The 16,042-nt window shown below is 32.6% G+C and overlaps 1 long non-coding RNA gene across 2 annotated transcripts in view; it reads left to right on the forward strand.

The window, feature by feature from the left end:
- Nucleotides 1-16,042, forward strand: part of LOC125093613 (uncharacterized) — a 73,764-nt gene that overhangs the window by 28,341 nt on the left and 29,381 nt on the right. For both annotated transcript variants that reach the window (XR_007125297.1, XR_007125298.1), the window contains exon 2: nt 2,840-3,003. This is a non-coding gene — a long non-coding RNA (uncharacterized LOC125093613). The remainder of the gene's footprint in view (nt 1-2,839; nt 3,004-16,042) is intronic.

Genomic DNA, 16,042 nt, shown 5'->3' on the forward strand with positions numbered 1-16,042 from the left:
TCCCCTTTTCAGGTCACTAATGCTGACACAATATGAGACCCTTTGCTTCATCCAGAAGAGAGAGGGGTGTGCTCGCCTGGTGCTACTTCTGTGAAATGGAAGAGGCTTTAACCTGTGTTCTCTCACCTCCCTCCTTTCTGATGTTCCTTTTTCCTCACTACCAACCTCTCTCTCTCTCTCAGCTATTTTTTTCTCCACTTTCAAAAGAACTTTTTTAATGCCTTGAGAGGTTTGTGTTTCTATGGAATCTTTCTTGAAGAAGCAGTTCAAAAGGCTTACCTGTCATCATTTTGGTTAATTCTCACAGTTCACTGTTATGTTTCCAAGGAGCAAGTTCTACATTGATAATACCATTTTAGATTGACTCTAAGGAATAAAGAGACTGAGTATACTTTTAAGGATATATCACAAGAGAGACACAGAATCAGGAATAAACTATCACTTTGAATTAATTCTTTAACAGCTATTTACAGAGTGTCTCCTTTGTCAGAGCTCAAGTATGACAGAGTTGATTCCTTTTCTTTTCCCAAATAAAATACGTTACATTTCTCTAAGCATGCAAAGAGACATAGAGTATTACTAGCAGTGACATATTATTATTCAAGGGCAGGAAAAATTGTGTATCTTTCCACTTTTATTTTAATTTCTAATCAGCATTAAAATATATGTAGGACTCACCAGTTTTTCATTTGTCCACACTTTGCCAAAATTTTCTTGGGGAACTCTGACAAGGGTGAGATTAAAAAAAAAAAAACAAAAAGTATATCAAGAAAGTTACTTGTTTGCTGTTGAATACCTATCACTATTTGGTGAACTTAAACTGTTCTTTAAAAGACTTAAATACTCGAGGAGTACAAATTAGACGTTTAAGTTACATGATTTTTAGGGCTCAAAGTATTTTCATATGTATTGTCCTAATAATCTTAGCAGTCCTTAGAAATATATTTAGTTATTCCTATTTCATATAGGAGGAAACTGGGATCAGAAAGTTTAAATCATTTTAAAGGGTTAAAAATCATTTTAAAGGGTTACTTAACCCTTTAAAATTAAATTAAATTTTAAAATTTAAATTTAAAATCAAATTAAAATTTAAATTCAAAATTTTAATTTTAATTTTTAAAATTTTTAATTTTAATTTAAAAATTAAAATCCAGGTTTTCTGGCTCTGGGTCAGTAACTTTCATCTCTTAATACACATAAAAATTATTAGGGGTCTATAAAATGCCAGGAACTATTCTAAGTGTTTTATATGCTTTGTCTTTTTTTTTTTTTTTAAGATTTTATTTATTTATTTGACACACAGAGAGAGATCACAAGTAGGCAGAGAGGCAGGCAGAGCGTGGGGGGAAACAGGCTCCCTGACGAGCAGAGAGTCTGACACGGGGCTTGATCCCAGGACCCTGAGATCATGACCTGAGCCAAAGGGAGAGGCTTTAACCCACTAAGCCACCCAGGCACTCCTGCTTTGTCTTCTTTAATCATTCTAAACACTGAATGGAGTAACTTACTAGTATTCTAGCTTCATAGGTGGAGATTCATAGACACGAATTCCACGGCTAGTTGAGAGTGAAGATGGGTATCAAACCCATATGTCTGATTGCATAGTCAATGCCCATGGCTGTAACACCTACTTTTGTCACTTTTGACACTAACTGAACGAAACATTTAGAATATAATTTATTCATGTAATTATGAGTGATGTGGAACAGTTGCTTTTTACTCCTCAAAAGTACACCTATACAGCATGCCTGGGATGAAGTCATGGATGTGTCTTTTGTGCTTGGCTCATCAAGGTGCTATCCACAACTTCACCTGAAATCCTATGAGGAATTCCACTATGGCTCTTCATGGCATACCTGCTACATAACAATCTTTATTTGACTAAGATCGCCAGTGATTCTCCACATATTAAACTTTAGATAGTACTGCCTTAGTTGATTGGCAATCACCAAAAACCACTTTGAAAACTGAATATAAAAGAGTATTTCAGAGTTAACTTAATTTGGTAATTTTTAGTGGATCTTATTTATAAATGTAAAATATTTTTCCTTATAATGTCTTTGCAGTTTGTATAGGTCTATGGTTTTATGATAACAGAATTTAGAAAATACCTGTTATATTTACCCGCATTGGGTCTACTTTTGCTTTAGCCCTCTAGAATTCTCCTTGTTAAGTTTCGTGAAGACCTATTATATTGATAACAAAGTACTGTATATATTAGCACAATTCTTCTGCAGGATAGACTGCATACTAAAAAAAAGTGAGGAAAAGGTTAGTTTAGAAAACTTGAAGCATAAATCAAATGCTTGTCTCCTTTGGGAACATTTAAAATAATATGCAAGAAAACCATTGAAGGTAATAATGTACTAGGTCAGGCTTTTCTTTTATTTGAACACTGGAGTACAATAATACACTATTCTGTATAATGTCATAAATGTTTTAAAATCTCAGAATATCCTTCCTCTGAATCTATATTTCAAGTTAAAATAATCAGAGAAAATTTTGTCAATACATGATTTGCATCTGTTTAGAAAATTTAAAAGAAGAAGAAGCATCACATATACATTTATATCCTCATAAAGCTTGGGCACCTAAAGAAAGAAACATATTTTTTAAAAAGGAGAAAAGAACCGTCAAGGCTATCAGCCCAGTTGATCACAATGTATCTTTTCAATCCATAATATTACTAAGGGTACCTCTCTAAGTGTCAAGTGATTTACCTCTATTCATTGTATCTTTAATTTTTTTGCTTTGTATCATTTTGAAGTATTACAGAATGTGAGGAACTATATTACCAGTTAAAGTAAGACTGGTTTTCTGTCTGCATTTTTACCCTCAGGCAGCAAGTTGACAAATGGACATGAATTTAACCTCTGAGTGTTCCATAAGCTGGTATTGTCCTGACATTGCAAAGTGTTTACCACAAAAATCCTCTACATCCATCACCCAGGGCCAGCCGTTTCCTGATTCTAATTCCACTGACATTGAAATCTGAAGCTCTCTGTGAGTCATTTATCACACTTATTAAAATGTTCCATTGTGGATTAGAATAGCAATTCACTATTATTTCAGAGTGCTGCCCACAGGGCATTCTATGCAGCAATCTTAATACTTTATTGAAATAGTACTTTGGTTTTAATAAACGATTCTTTGTAAAGGTACCTTGCTTTCAATTATGAAAGGTGATGTTGGCTTTTTAAAATCTGGCATCTGTGCCCAAGATTATGTAAATCCTTTAGTTTAATATTGCATTTTTCTGCTCTAAATATTCTACCCTCAGTGTTTAACATGGATATGTCAATTGGATTAATTAAACTATTGTGTAAGAAATATCTTTCTAAATTTGCTTTGTGAAATGATCAACATATAATGAAGACTTTGAGGTTAAAAAATGTATTTCATATGAATAAAGAGAAAATGCAGGTTTTTTTCTTATAAGAAATGATGTATTTGCACAACAGAGAGATAATTTCAGTATAAAATCTGTTATCTTTTTTTTATTTTTCTCTCTCTCTCAGAAACCTTTGGATATATAGTATCCCAATCCACTCTTATGTCTTTCTCCTTCTTTCTTTCTGTTTTCTCATGAATGACATTATCTCTTTGACATCTGACTAGGAAAAGCATAAAAATGATTTGGTACAAGTTCTAATTCTCCTCTCCTATTTGAAGATTCAGTCATTGTAATTCCAAAGAAACAGATCGTATTTTATTTTTGAAAGAAAACAAGATTGACTTGTGATTTAAAAATTTTAAATGATGTATAAAATTATAGATGGTATAAATTGATATTCCATGTTCTTTGATAGCTGAAACATACTAGAGCAGTGTGTATTTTCTCCTGAGATATATTTCTGCTTTGGCCAATAAAACGATTGAACTACAGGTTAAATTACTTAACCAAGGTTACACAGGAAATGAAAAGAAGAGACAGAATATAGCTTTTAACTAAGAAATTTTAATGCCTTTTCCTGATGCTAGGTTGTGCTTATTTTTCAATTTTGACATGTCCCTTTAAATACCTGCTTTTTTCTTTTATTTCTTTTTTTCTGGCCAGGAAAATTGAGTTGGAGACTACACACACACACACACACACACACACACATATGTGTGTGTATATATATATATATATTTTTTTTTTCCCCTAAATTCAAACCTGACCCAGTAACTTTATAGCAATTTATCATATGGGACCATAGGAGATTTAAATTTCAAAATGACCTTAATTCCTTAGTTATGAAATCTGATGATTTTTCAAAATCTTTATGGAAAATTTAAAGGGGACTATGATCCCCATGATAGCAATATGCATGAAAAATGGCATGTGATTAGATCTCTTACACCAGACAACAAGGAAAATACTATGAAAGAAAACTCTAAATAATAATAATAATAATAATTGACAACAGAATGAATGTGAAGAGACAAATCTGAGGGAGGTAGTGGAAACAAGAAAAGTCCTATCCGAATAAAAGGGAGTCAGTCAGACTTCTAAGACCACTAAAGCATAACTTCAGTGCCCCTTTTTATCCTATCTTTTGTCTTCAAAGTGGAAAATCACTGGATTTTTGTCTCAGAAGATTGTTTTATCTAGAAACTATGATTCTAAGCAAGTCCCATTAATGGGAAAGAAATAGAAGACAGAGAAGACTCTATGTAGGGTCTTCACTTCTTCTCCAGAATAATCACCAGAATGGATTCAGAAATTGTCATAACGACTCTATGGATTCACTCTGGTGTCACAACTGTATATTTAGAATTTCTAGAGCAAAATTAAAAGAAAAAAACCCAAAGAAGAGTATAGACAGCCTCTAATGTAGCTTCTGTATTGTTTGGTAGCATGGATTATACTTTTCCATTTGAGTGTTTTGCTGTTGTTGTTGTTTTGTTTTGTGTTTTTTTACATTTTTAAATTGTTTAAAATTATTATTATTATTACTATTATTATTTTTACATTTTATTTTGAAATTTGAGTTCTGAGTGATGGGAGAGATTCCAAAGCCTTACCCAATTCTGACACACATGCAGTCATGAAGATGTGAAAATTTAAAGTCATGGGATAGACAATATCCTATATTGAAAGACCTGATCATGACTATTGGAAGTAATAACACTTTATTAAAGTGGAAGTTGAATAGACAATGAATCATAGTTCAAAATAGCAGTTATAAAAATAAATAAGATGGTATCCCCCCCCTTTTTTTTAGAACGAGAGAGCGAGTGAACAGGGGAGTGGCAAAGGGAGAGGGAGAGCAGGTTTTACACTTAGCATGGATCCTGATGTGGGGATCGATCTCGCAAACCTGAGATCACGGCATCACCCCAAAATCAAGAGTTGAACACTTAACTGATTAAGCCATGCATGTGCCCCTTCATTCCCTTTTCCAAACAGGCTACTACACCTAACTGGAAATTATTTTTATAAAAAAAAAAATACTTTTTCCTATAATAATTATCTTCACAGGATGAACAAATTCTCTACTTCACACCTCAAAAGAAGGTAGAGACAATATACATTTCAATTTCAATTTATTCTATGTTAAACCTGTCAAATTGAAGTAGTATTTTCTTTTCTGTTACACAAATTCAAGGACCTCTGAGAGCATTTGAATAGTGATGACTCTGTTACAGATAATTGAATACCTGGGGGGAGGGACAGGAAATAAAGATTTAAATAAGAAAATCTGATAAGGGTGGAGGGAGATACCTCCAAATTGAAGTTTGATTCAGATATCTATCATGTAACTTCCTATTACAGAAATAATAATTAAAGCCCAGTAACACTTTGTTTTTAAAAAACTTACCAGTCAAAATAAAACTGTTAGAAATATCTGACAGCCATAGTTCTTACTATGAATCCAGTCACATAAGGCTAACATTTTTCCATATCTGCTGCCAATTTAATATCCATAAAAGCCTGGAGTTCACTTTTGTGTTAAGTACCCTGAAGTTGAAGAAAATAATTTAATTGCAAATATCAATTTGGATGACTTTTCTGAGGATACTTTGCATGTTCCTGTTTTATAATAAGTACATGTGTAAAGAAATTCACTTACCAGGCACTTACCTAATTAAGTTTTTAACATAAAATAAATAGGTTGGATTCCAATTCATCCAATCATATAAGGTATATGAAAAAAGGCCAAATATACCAATTGGTGTTATGTTACAATAAAAAGGTGGGCTTTTGGAAATAAGTTCTAGGACTTTTTTCTATACGCCACATATTAAATATGATGAAAGATTTACTCAGTATCTTTGAGATTCACCAAACAGCTGTGAAGATTATGGATGATAGAACATGGAAAATTGCTAGACCTATGCCTGATATTTCTTTGGTAAGCTTCCATGAAATAAATTCCAAATAAATTATATTACTAAAGATTAAGCTGGAAATTGTGTGATTTTAAATTTTAAACTATGATAAAAAGCCCACAGCATACAGATATAACAATATTGAGAGGAGAATTTATAGCCTAGATTTTTATATTAATAAAAAGTGAATTAGCTAAAATAAGGCAAATAAAGTCCTAATTTGGCCCCATACATGGTAACCTCTCAGAATTTAGAGTATGAAGAAGTAAAGATTAAAATTAGCTTATTTTGGGGGTACCTGTGTGGCTCAGTGGGTTAAAGCCTCTGCCTCTTGTTCAGGTCATGATCCTAGGGTCCTGGGATTGAGCCCCGTGTCGGGCTTTTTGTTCGGCGGGGAACCTGCTTCCCCCTCTCTCTCTCTCTCTGCCTGCCTCTCTGCCTGCTTGTGATTTCTGTCTGTCAAATAAATAAATAAATAAATCTTTAAAAAATTAAATAAATAAAAAATAAAATTAGCTTATTTTTATGTTATTAGAGTCTAAATAATTTTGTTCACTTGACATATAACTTAGAGAGCTGAACTGAATTTTCCTTCTGTTAAAGTTTTTCTATGTTCCCACATATTCTTATAGTTTTTTTTTAAATAACTATGCACTGAAGTCCTCTATTCACTTGTCCAAAAAATGTGTTTCATTTTCTTTTTGTTTGTTTGTTTGTTTTGTTTTTTCCTCAGTTCCTTGAACTGAGAGTAGGAGTGCTGTAATTATTTACTGAGCACCTTTCATGTGGTGGTTGGTACAACAAAAATTCTTTTTATCAAGAAGAAAGCAGTCTTTTCTGGGGGTAGGGAGTCAGTTTTATAAATGGAGATATATCTGCTACTCTTACTGGGATCCAGTTTAATCTGGCTGAAGTCCACTGGGGTGATGAGTAAATGGGGGCTCTGTCAAAATGACACCTAAGATACACCCTGCAATGCCCATCTCCATCTTACAGATTTTAATTATAACATATGATGCTAAATTTTATAGATCACAAATATTTTAGGATTTCTGATTTTGGGTTATATACTTTTTAATTAAAAAATAAATACTTTTGTGGCACCTGGTGGCTTAGTTGGTTAATTGTCCAACTCTTGATTTTGGGTCAGGTCATGATCTCAACGTTATGAGATCATACCACAAATCAGGCTCTGTGTTGGGTGGAGCCTGCTTAAGTTTCTCCTTCTCCCTCTCCCTCTGCCCCTGTCCCCCTGCTCACACACTCTCTCTCTCTCTCTCTTAATGTAACATATGAGCAAGTTTTCTTTATAACTGACTTGTCCTTTTCTTTTTGGGAGCGATTAGCCCAGTTATACCCATTGTTGTCACAGATGTATCTGGTTGGCATTCTGGCATTCTTTCATACTTTATACTGTCATCTTTTGTCATAATTTTTTGTTTTTCACTTTCTTTTAAAATTTTATTATATGTTTTATGTTTCTTTCTCTAATTATATTTCCTCTGGTGTTTTTAAAAGACTTCCTTCCTTCCTTCTTCCCTTCTTTCTTTTCTTACTATTTCTTCTTTTTTCATGGGGGATGTTATGGAGAGTGTACTTTTATAGGCATTTCTCTGTAACTCAGTTTTATTCTGGATTAAAGAAAATCTGGTTATTTGATGATTTTCTCTTTACAAAGTAATTTGGGAAATTTTGCTTAGTTGCTAAAATTTTCTTACCTTTCATGAACATTACCTTTACTGGAAAATGTTTCATTGTTGACATTTTTGTATCAATAATTCTTGGATTTTTAAGTATTACTTGTTATTTCATAGACAACACTTTAATTATGTATTAAAAAATTAGATGAAACTGTATAGGAAGGTGATAGATCTTCTTTACCTCTCTTCCAAATCAAGCTTTTCTTTTACTAGATCCGTGTTTGAACTCTGATCTTTTCAGCTTTGCTCATTTCTTCTTCATTGAGCAGTTTCTCACTTACCATTCATTTTTTCATAGCATTATAATTTCTTTTTAGTTATTTCTTGAATTCTGTTGTTCGTATTTCATCTCTTTAACACAGTTTTTGGTCTCTGCATTGTACTCTTATTGTACAATGGGAATTGATTGAGGTTTTATTGATTTTTTTCAACTTATATTGGTGTTTTATCAAACAGTCCATCTGCTCAAGGGCACCATTTTTTTTTTTTTATTGTTTATCAGCCAACATTTTTGTGTCTCCTTTCTTTCCCTTCCTTTTTCTTATTATCTCTACCTTTTGTTTTCTTTTTCTTGTTATTTATCTACAGATTCTATTTGGGTTTTAGGCCAATTATTGTACTTTTTCAAATGATGTAGGTTTGGGATGACCCAGCTATTAGTAAAAAGTTCATGTTGGGGAAAGGCCAGTATCTTTTTATAAGGTACTTAAAATTATTTTCATAATACATGGTTGTCTCAAAAATTGATTTGTTAGTCTTCATGTCCCACTCAATTTAAGTGACACAGCGTGGGAGCTCAAATATTTTCAACTCAGAAAATGAGTGCTGAAGACACTCAAAAGATTTAATGAAAGAATGGAAATATGGAAGTTTTCCATTCTTATTGCAGTGGCATTTGGCCCTAGTCCACAGTCAGATGACTAATCTGTAAATAATAAGGGATTTTGGCCACAGCTGTTAACACTCAGAGTAAAGCCCTCTTTATTTTGACATGAATAGAATCTTATAACTTGTCCCTGTTTCTTTTCCTTTTATTCTATCATAGCAAGCAAGTGGCTAACTTACTACAGCTGGTCGTATTTTCATGTGTAGAGAAACAGAGCTACCCAAGATAAGAGGGTAGGTAGACAACCCAGGTCCACAGATATTATTATTATTATGCATGTGTCCATTTTAATAATTGTAAATATAAAACTAAAGACAGAAAACCCCCAGCAACAAATTAATAGACTTAACTAGGAACTCCTAAAATATTAAAAGGAAAAAGTAAATTAGACAGTATGTGGAATATGTATAATATATTTAGAGGAAAATGATTAATCACAGCAGCTGAAAATAGATAAAGTATGTATCAAAACATTTTACCAAAAAAGGAATAAAAAGTGTCCAATTCAGATACATTGGTTCTGCACTGGTGCTCGGTTGCATTAACATTTAAATTATTTACCTTCAAATGGGAGTTAGAGGTATTTTTTATCCAATGATACTATGTATACATTGATATGTATAAAATGATACTATGTATACATTGTTGATTAGAATACAAACAGGTAGTTTATCAGTCTATATGTATTTTTAAATATATGTATACTATTTTACTGTATCATTCAACTTTTAGTATACTAGTCAGAAGAAATGTTTGGTCTCTTCCAGATAGAGTAGACAAGGACGTTGTCTCTGAAATTCTAATCATGACTTTCTTGTTCAAAAAGCCCATTGCTTTTAGTTATTTTCAAAAACTGGGAAATCCTCAGCAAATATTCTAAGTTTTTCATAATGTGTTATCAGTATCAGATACTGTAATTCCACATGCATTATGTATTCTTGACATAACAGCTCACTTAGGAGTAAAATAAGCTGAGCTCTTATCTTTCCTACCATGCTACCCTGTATTCCATGTTTATTCTATTTTTCCTCTCTGCCTAAAATCTTTTCTATACTAATCTTTATTTTTCCCTTTCTGAAATATTTTTTTTTTGGTTTATGGAAGCAAGAATATTCCCATAGTTTTCCCCATCTCAATTATTGGCTACTTCATTCTTCTAATATCTCAGATCAAAAAAACAAAAACAAAAACAAAAACAAAAACTTGGAAGTATTCTTGATTCCTCTCTCAAAAAGGTGATCGATTCTATCCACAAACTCTGCCATCCTCTTTCCAGAATGAATTCTGGATCTGACCACAGTTCACAGCCACCTCTTCTGACAAATGCTGGTCAAGCTACTACTGTCTCTTACCTAGGTTATTAAAGTAGCCTTTTAATAAATCTTCTTTGAATCTCTTCATTTGGTGGGAGAAGAACGAGGCTAAGACTTAATCAGATACCACTATTCTTTTGCAGCCTTCAATTACATTACGGTCTCACTCTACAAAAAAGCAAACAAAAAAGACAGTATTTAAATCAGGTCCAAAGTGTCCCAATATGAGCTAATCCTATTTGCTTCTCATACCTTCCTTCCCAGTCCTCTTCCTCACTCAGGTATCTCTAGCAACATTGGCTCTCTTGTTCATTCTTGCTCACACAGGTGTATTCTCATTTTGGGGAGTTTGCACATGTTATTTTGATTTTTTTTTAACTAATTTTAGTGTTACTACTTATTCTAGTTTTACCTGTTTCTCATGTTTATGTGATTATAATATATTTTTCTTAGTGTTAAGGACTAAATTTTGTTTACCAAACTGCCTCTTATGGAAGCCAAGAACACATTACATAATTTCTAACTTTACCATGAAATATTGGTTAAATTGAATTGAACCTAGAATCAAAGGGGCTAAATCTGTAACTGAAGGTCACACTGAGTTAATAGTAGAGAAAGAAATGTGTCCTGATCTGTTGATTCCACGTCAAGTACCTGGCCCATTTTTAACTCCTTATAGGAATTCATATTAAGCACTGAGTCTGATTTTACTTAGTTCTCATCTGGAGAAAATCAGAAGATGTAAGGTGAACAACCTATACGGAATTTTAAAATATTCCCCCCCCCAATGTTATTTCTCTCTGCTTATTTCACTCTATTACTTATTCTCCTATTTTATTTTATTTTTTTAAGATTTTATTTGTTTGTCAGGGAGAGAGCAGAAGCACGGAGACCTGCAGGCAGAACAGGCAGAGTAGGCAGAGGGAGAAGCAGGGTCCCTGCTGAGCAAGGAGACCAACGAGGGACTCCATCCCAGGATCCTGGGATCATGTCCTGAGCATAAGGCAGATGCTTAACAACTGAGCCACTTAGGCGTCCCTACTTATTCTCCTATTGTAGACCCTATTTTTTTTTCTTCTTAGTTTCTTAGAATAGTGATGGTTAAGTCATCAGGAGGACTAGTTATTATAAAAGTCATTTCAGATTTTATTTTAGACTTAAGGAGGTTTACAAAGGGATATTAAGTAATGGATGAAATACAGAAAATTTGTTTTAAAAATATTTTATATTGATTGACCATTATGCAACTGTTTTTCTTCAACTTAAAATGTTGGAAGAAAATGAATGCTAACTAACCCTTTTAGACAAATAGTCAAAAAGACAATTTTAATTTAATTTTTTAAATCTATCAAGTGAAGATAAACTTTTTTCCTTGAGAATATTTTATCAGGTTTGGACTACCCACCATGGACATTTCTGGAGTAATGATAGAATATGTTTAAAAAATTAAATAATGTTATTTTGTTACAGAACAGAATGTTGGTGGATGAACACTTCTGTTGTTTCATGTTTGTCTTTCCACCAAATAGTGAGCTTGGCTAAGAGATACAGAAAACTTGGCTTAATCTTTTGACCTTGCATTCATATAGCCTTACCTATTGCTCCACTATTATTTAATTGACTTGTTTTGAATGTAAGATGTTAATCTACCTTTTACAAGTGATGTTAGTTAACTATGCAACTTCTCTCTTTTAACAACATAATAACAATGTATAGTTGGAAAAGTTTCCAAAACTCTAAGCAAGGTTAATTCAACTATTTTACATCAGTCTAATGAAGCTGACAAACTATTTCAAAGAGATAATGAGGAATACATAAAAAGGATAACTATAAAACATGTCTTAAGTGCAGAGACAGATAAATAGCATCATGAGTAATGGAAGACAATGGTGGTAATCAGAAGAACAGAGATCATAGGAAAACAGACCCATGATTACATCCCTTTATTTCATCTCTATCTAAATTCATTACTTAAAAAATGATTTGCACAATAATTTACAAGTGCTTGACCATAGATAGCATTCTTAACATAATAAGACTTCATAGAAGTAATATTCAGAATGTAAAGAAAATATTTCATTATACAAATGACATATACAAGCTTTTTTAATAACTTTATGGTAAAGCATTTAAAATAATAATACATCTGGACCTGAGGATGATGATGGTGATGGTAATGATGATGATGAAATCCTTTCACTTCTGTTGTATAGCATAGCACAGTCATGAGAATGATAGTACATTTCAATTGGTATATTTGATTTATTAGAAGCTGTGTACTGGTGTCACCTCCTACTCAAGAGAGGGAACTATATCACATTGGGGGTTACCCTAGAATGTGTCAGTCACAGTTAAAGGTGTTGTTAGAACTTAAGGATGATTGTTTGGAGCATGGCTCAAAGCAAGCATCATGGACTTCTTTGTAACTTAAGACATTCTTTAACTCCTTCTGTTTTTTTGTTTTAAGAGTTTCTATTCTATATTTAGCATCAAGCTCCTAAATTGAACTATATGAAAAAGTCATTAAAATTGTATTCACCTTCCTTAAAAGAAAATTGAATTTGGATAAATAAAAAGGTTGTCCTAAAATTATGAAAAGCAAATAGATTTGCGGGGTTAGGTCATTATACATTTTAAGGAAGTACAACTTGACATTTCATATGTCTCACATTTATGATAATATATTCTAAGGTAATATTGAGGGAACTACGTTGATAATGAATAATAAAGTTGTTCATTATATCACTGTTATAAGAGTTAAACATTGAGAAAAGTCTAATAGTCAGAAAATTTGCAAACTATGTAACTATTTTATTGAATGTACTGGACTAAAAAAGGTACATGAAGAAAAAGTTTTTCTCAGAGAAACACAGGAAAAAGGAGGGAAAAATAAAATAGGACAAAATCAGAAAAGGAAACAAGCCCTAAAGGACTCTTAACCCTAAGAAACAAATTGAGGGTTGCTGGAGGAGAGGGAGATGGGGGATTGATAATGGTTACAGCCATAAGGAGGGCACATGATGTAATGAGCATTGGGTGTTATATACAACTATGAATCAGTGAACTCTACCCCTGAAACAAATAATACACTATATATTAATTAATTGAATTTAAATAAAATAAAACTTTTTTAAAAAATAATTTTTCTATAATTAATATATTCAAACAATATCTGCCTTTCTTGTTACTTAATGGTATTGAGCAAATGGCATGATTTTATTTTTATTTTAAAAAGTATTTATAAAAATATTTATATATTACATTTTGGTTAAATCACAGCTATAAACTTAATTTCAATTTTAAGGTTCTGCCTTTCCTCAAAGTCTATCAGATCGTGGATCCAAGATCAGTGGGAGGAAAGAAGGCCCATGACCTTACGGTGTCTGAGTTCTGTCATTACTCCTTTTCTTATCCCTTCTGCTTCTTTCCCTTTTTGGGTTGAAGAGTTAGAGTCAGAGGAGCAAGAATGAGAAGAAAAAAGTCAAATACGTGTTTTGCTTGAGTTTTGATTTTTAATTTGTAATGGCTATTTACATTTCTTTTCTGCTAATCAAATGCAATATGTCTTAATGCAGGTATACAAATATTGGCTATTTGGTGGGGTTCATTACTGGATTCTTCAAAAAAGCTTTAGAAGATCTTTACAGTGCGCCATTCCCTGCTGTGAAACACAACTTCTTATGTTTTCTTTCCTGTCCCTTAGTAACAAAATACTCCCATGTTCTTCCAACTATATTCTCCAATTATCAGCCAAGTCTGTCACTTGATGGACTTGGGGTGAAGAAAGGAACTTTGATTTTCCTTCCACTCACTGTGGTGTTCTATTTTCTCTGTATCTTTAGGAATCAGGAATAGGGATGAAGGAAAAAGGGCCAAATAACACCCTTCTTAGACCTTGGCAATCAGGGGACCTCTCCTATGACTTATATATCAAATAGCATGTGCAAGTTATAAAAATAAAATACAATAAATATACTACAGAATATGAATGTCTGGTTTATTCAAAATCTTGGCTCAATGCTGACACAACAAGACCTATAATTTCAAAGCATTTACCCTCCAAACTCTGTTGAGACCTCAAGGAAATACTTCTCCATCTGTCTTACTGTATATTTTGAAGGAAAAAGCGACTACTTCTTAGTGCCTTGACAATTTGTGTATTCTGTTATCAGTGTCAAAATCATACGATAGTTTGATTTTCAGTTAATCTTTATGTCATGAAAATGGTGCAGTAAGAAAAAAGACCAATTAATTAACTTGCATATTCTTTATTTCAGATAGCATGGGTACAATAGATTCTTGCTTAGTGAAATATTTTCCCTGATCTGAGGAGGGCCAAATCTTCCTTTTCTTCCTTTTCCATGTGATTTAATTTGTGATTTCAGAATTACTGTGATACTTTCAATAGTTATTTATTGTGATTTAAAAACACTTTTAATATTAAAAAAGTATATCACTCTTAAATTTGTTCATATTGCATGTCTGGGGGGGTTATATAGTATATATGTATCCAAACACAATGTGCAATTTTTTTTTAAGATTTTATTTTATTTATTTTTTTTTTTTTTAAGATTTTATTTATTTATTTGTCAGAGAGAGAGAGGGAGAGAGAGCGAGCACAGGCAGACAGAGTGGCAGGCAGAGGGAGAAGCAGGCTCCCTGCTGAGCAAGGAGCCCGATGTGGGACTCGATCCCAGGACGCTGGGATCATGACCTGAGCCGAAGGCAGCTGCTTAACCAACTGAGCCACCCAGGCGTCCCAAGATTTTATTTTTTTGACAGACAAAGATTACAAGTAGGCAGAGAAGCAGGCAGAGAGAGGGGGAAACAGGCTCCCCGCTGAGCAGAGAGCCTGATGCGAGGCTCAATCCCAGGACTGTGAGATCATGACCTGAGCTGAAGGCAGCAGCTTAACCCACTGAGCCACCCAGGCACCCCCACAATGTGCAATATTAATGAGATCCCAGTTTATTAAATTGCCAACATGTTACTAGCTCGCAAAATTTATTTTTAATTATATGAAATATTTGAATATATTTTTAAAGACTTAAAATGTTTCTGTTTTAAATGTTTCTATATTCATTATTGATAATTTGTGTTTTGTCTTTTAATGTTGATAATGAATTGTGAATTTAGAAACAAAGTAACTTTTTGAAGCATAGGAATATGATACAATTACATTTAGCTTGATTTACATTTTCATACACATATTCACATTTTTATGCTTTCAATAAACTTGCATTTTATTTCTAACTGATTTTAATTTATCATTTGAGCATAAATTATGTGAAATTTTTTATTATAATAACATAATTATTGTTTTTCTGAGAAAGAGTAAGGAAAATAATCCATGTGGGGTAAACATAAAAATTTATGTATTATGTGTATATTTTATCTTTCTACTAACTTAAACATAATTTGCCATATATAAAATATTTAGAAATGTACAATAATAGTTAAAACCAGTTTTCTTTCATAAAATCCACAGCCTTACCCATATTTTAAAATTTTATCATTATGAAGTTATATTTATTAAGTAGGAAAACAGAGTGGATATTATTTAACAATTTGTTATCTTGATTCATAACTTGAAAATATTTATATGTACATGATTTGAACCTTTATCTGTGCCCTTGCCCCTGGCTTGGAGATATGAGGGACACTTACGGGAACATATCTTTTTATTTAACTAGCAGAGCTTGTTATTTTATTTTCTCTCTCTCTCTCTCTTTTTCCCTAAATCTCTGGGTAATAATGATTAACTATCAGTGCCCTTAGTGGCACACATGCAAATGCTGAAACATTTTTCAAAAATGTGTTTGAATTCT

Source organism: Lutra lutra, chromosome 2, assembly GCF_902655055.1.
Source record: "Lutra lutra chromosome 2, mLutLut1.2, whole genome shotgun sequence".
NCBI lineage: Eukaryota > Metazoa > Chordata > Mammalia > Carnivora > Mustelidae > Lutra > Lutra lutra.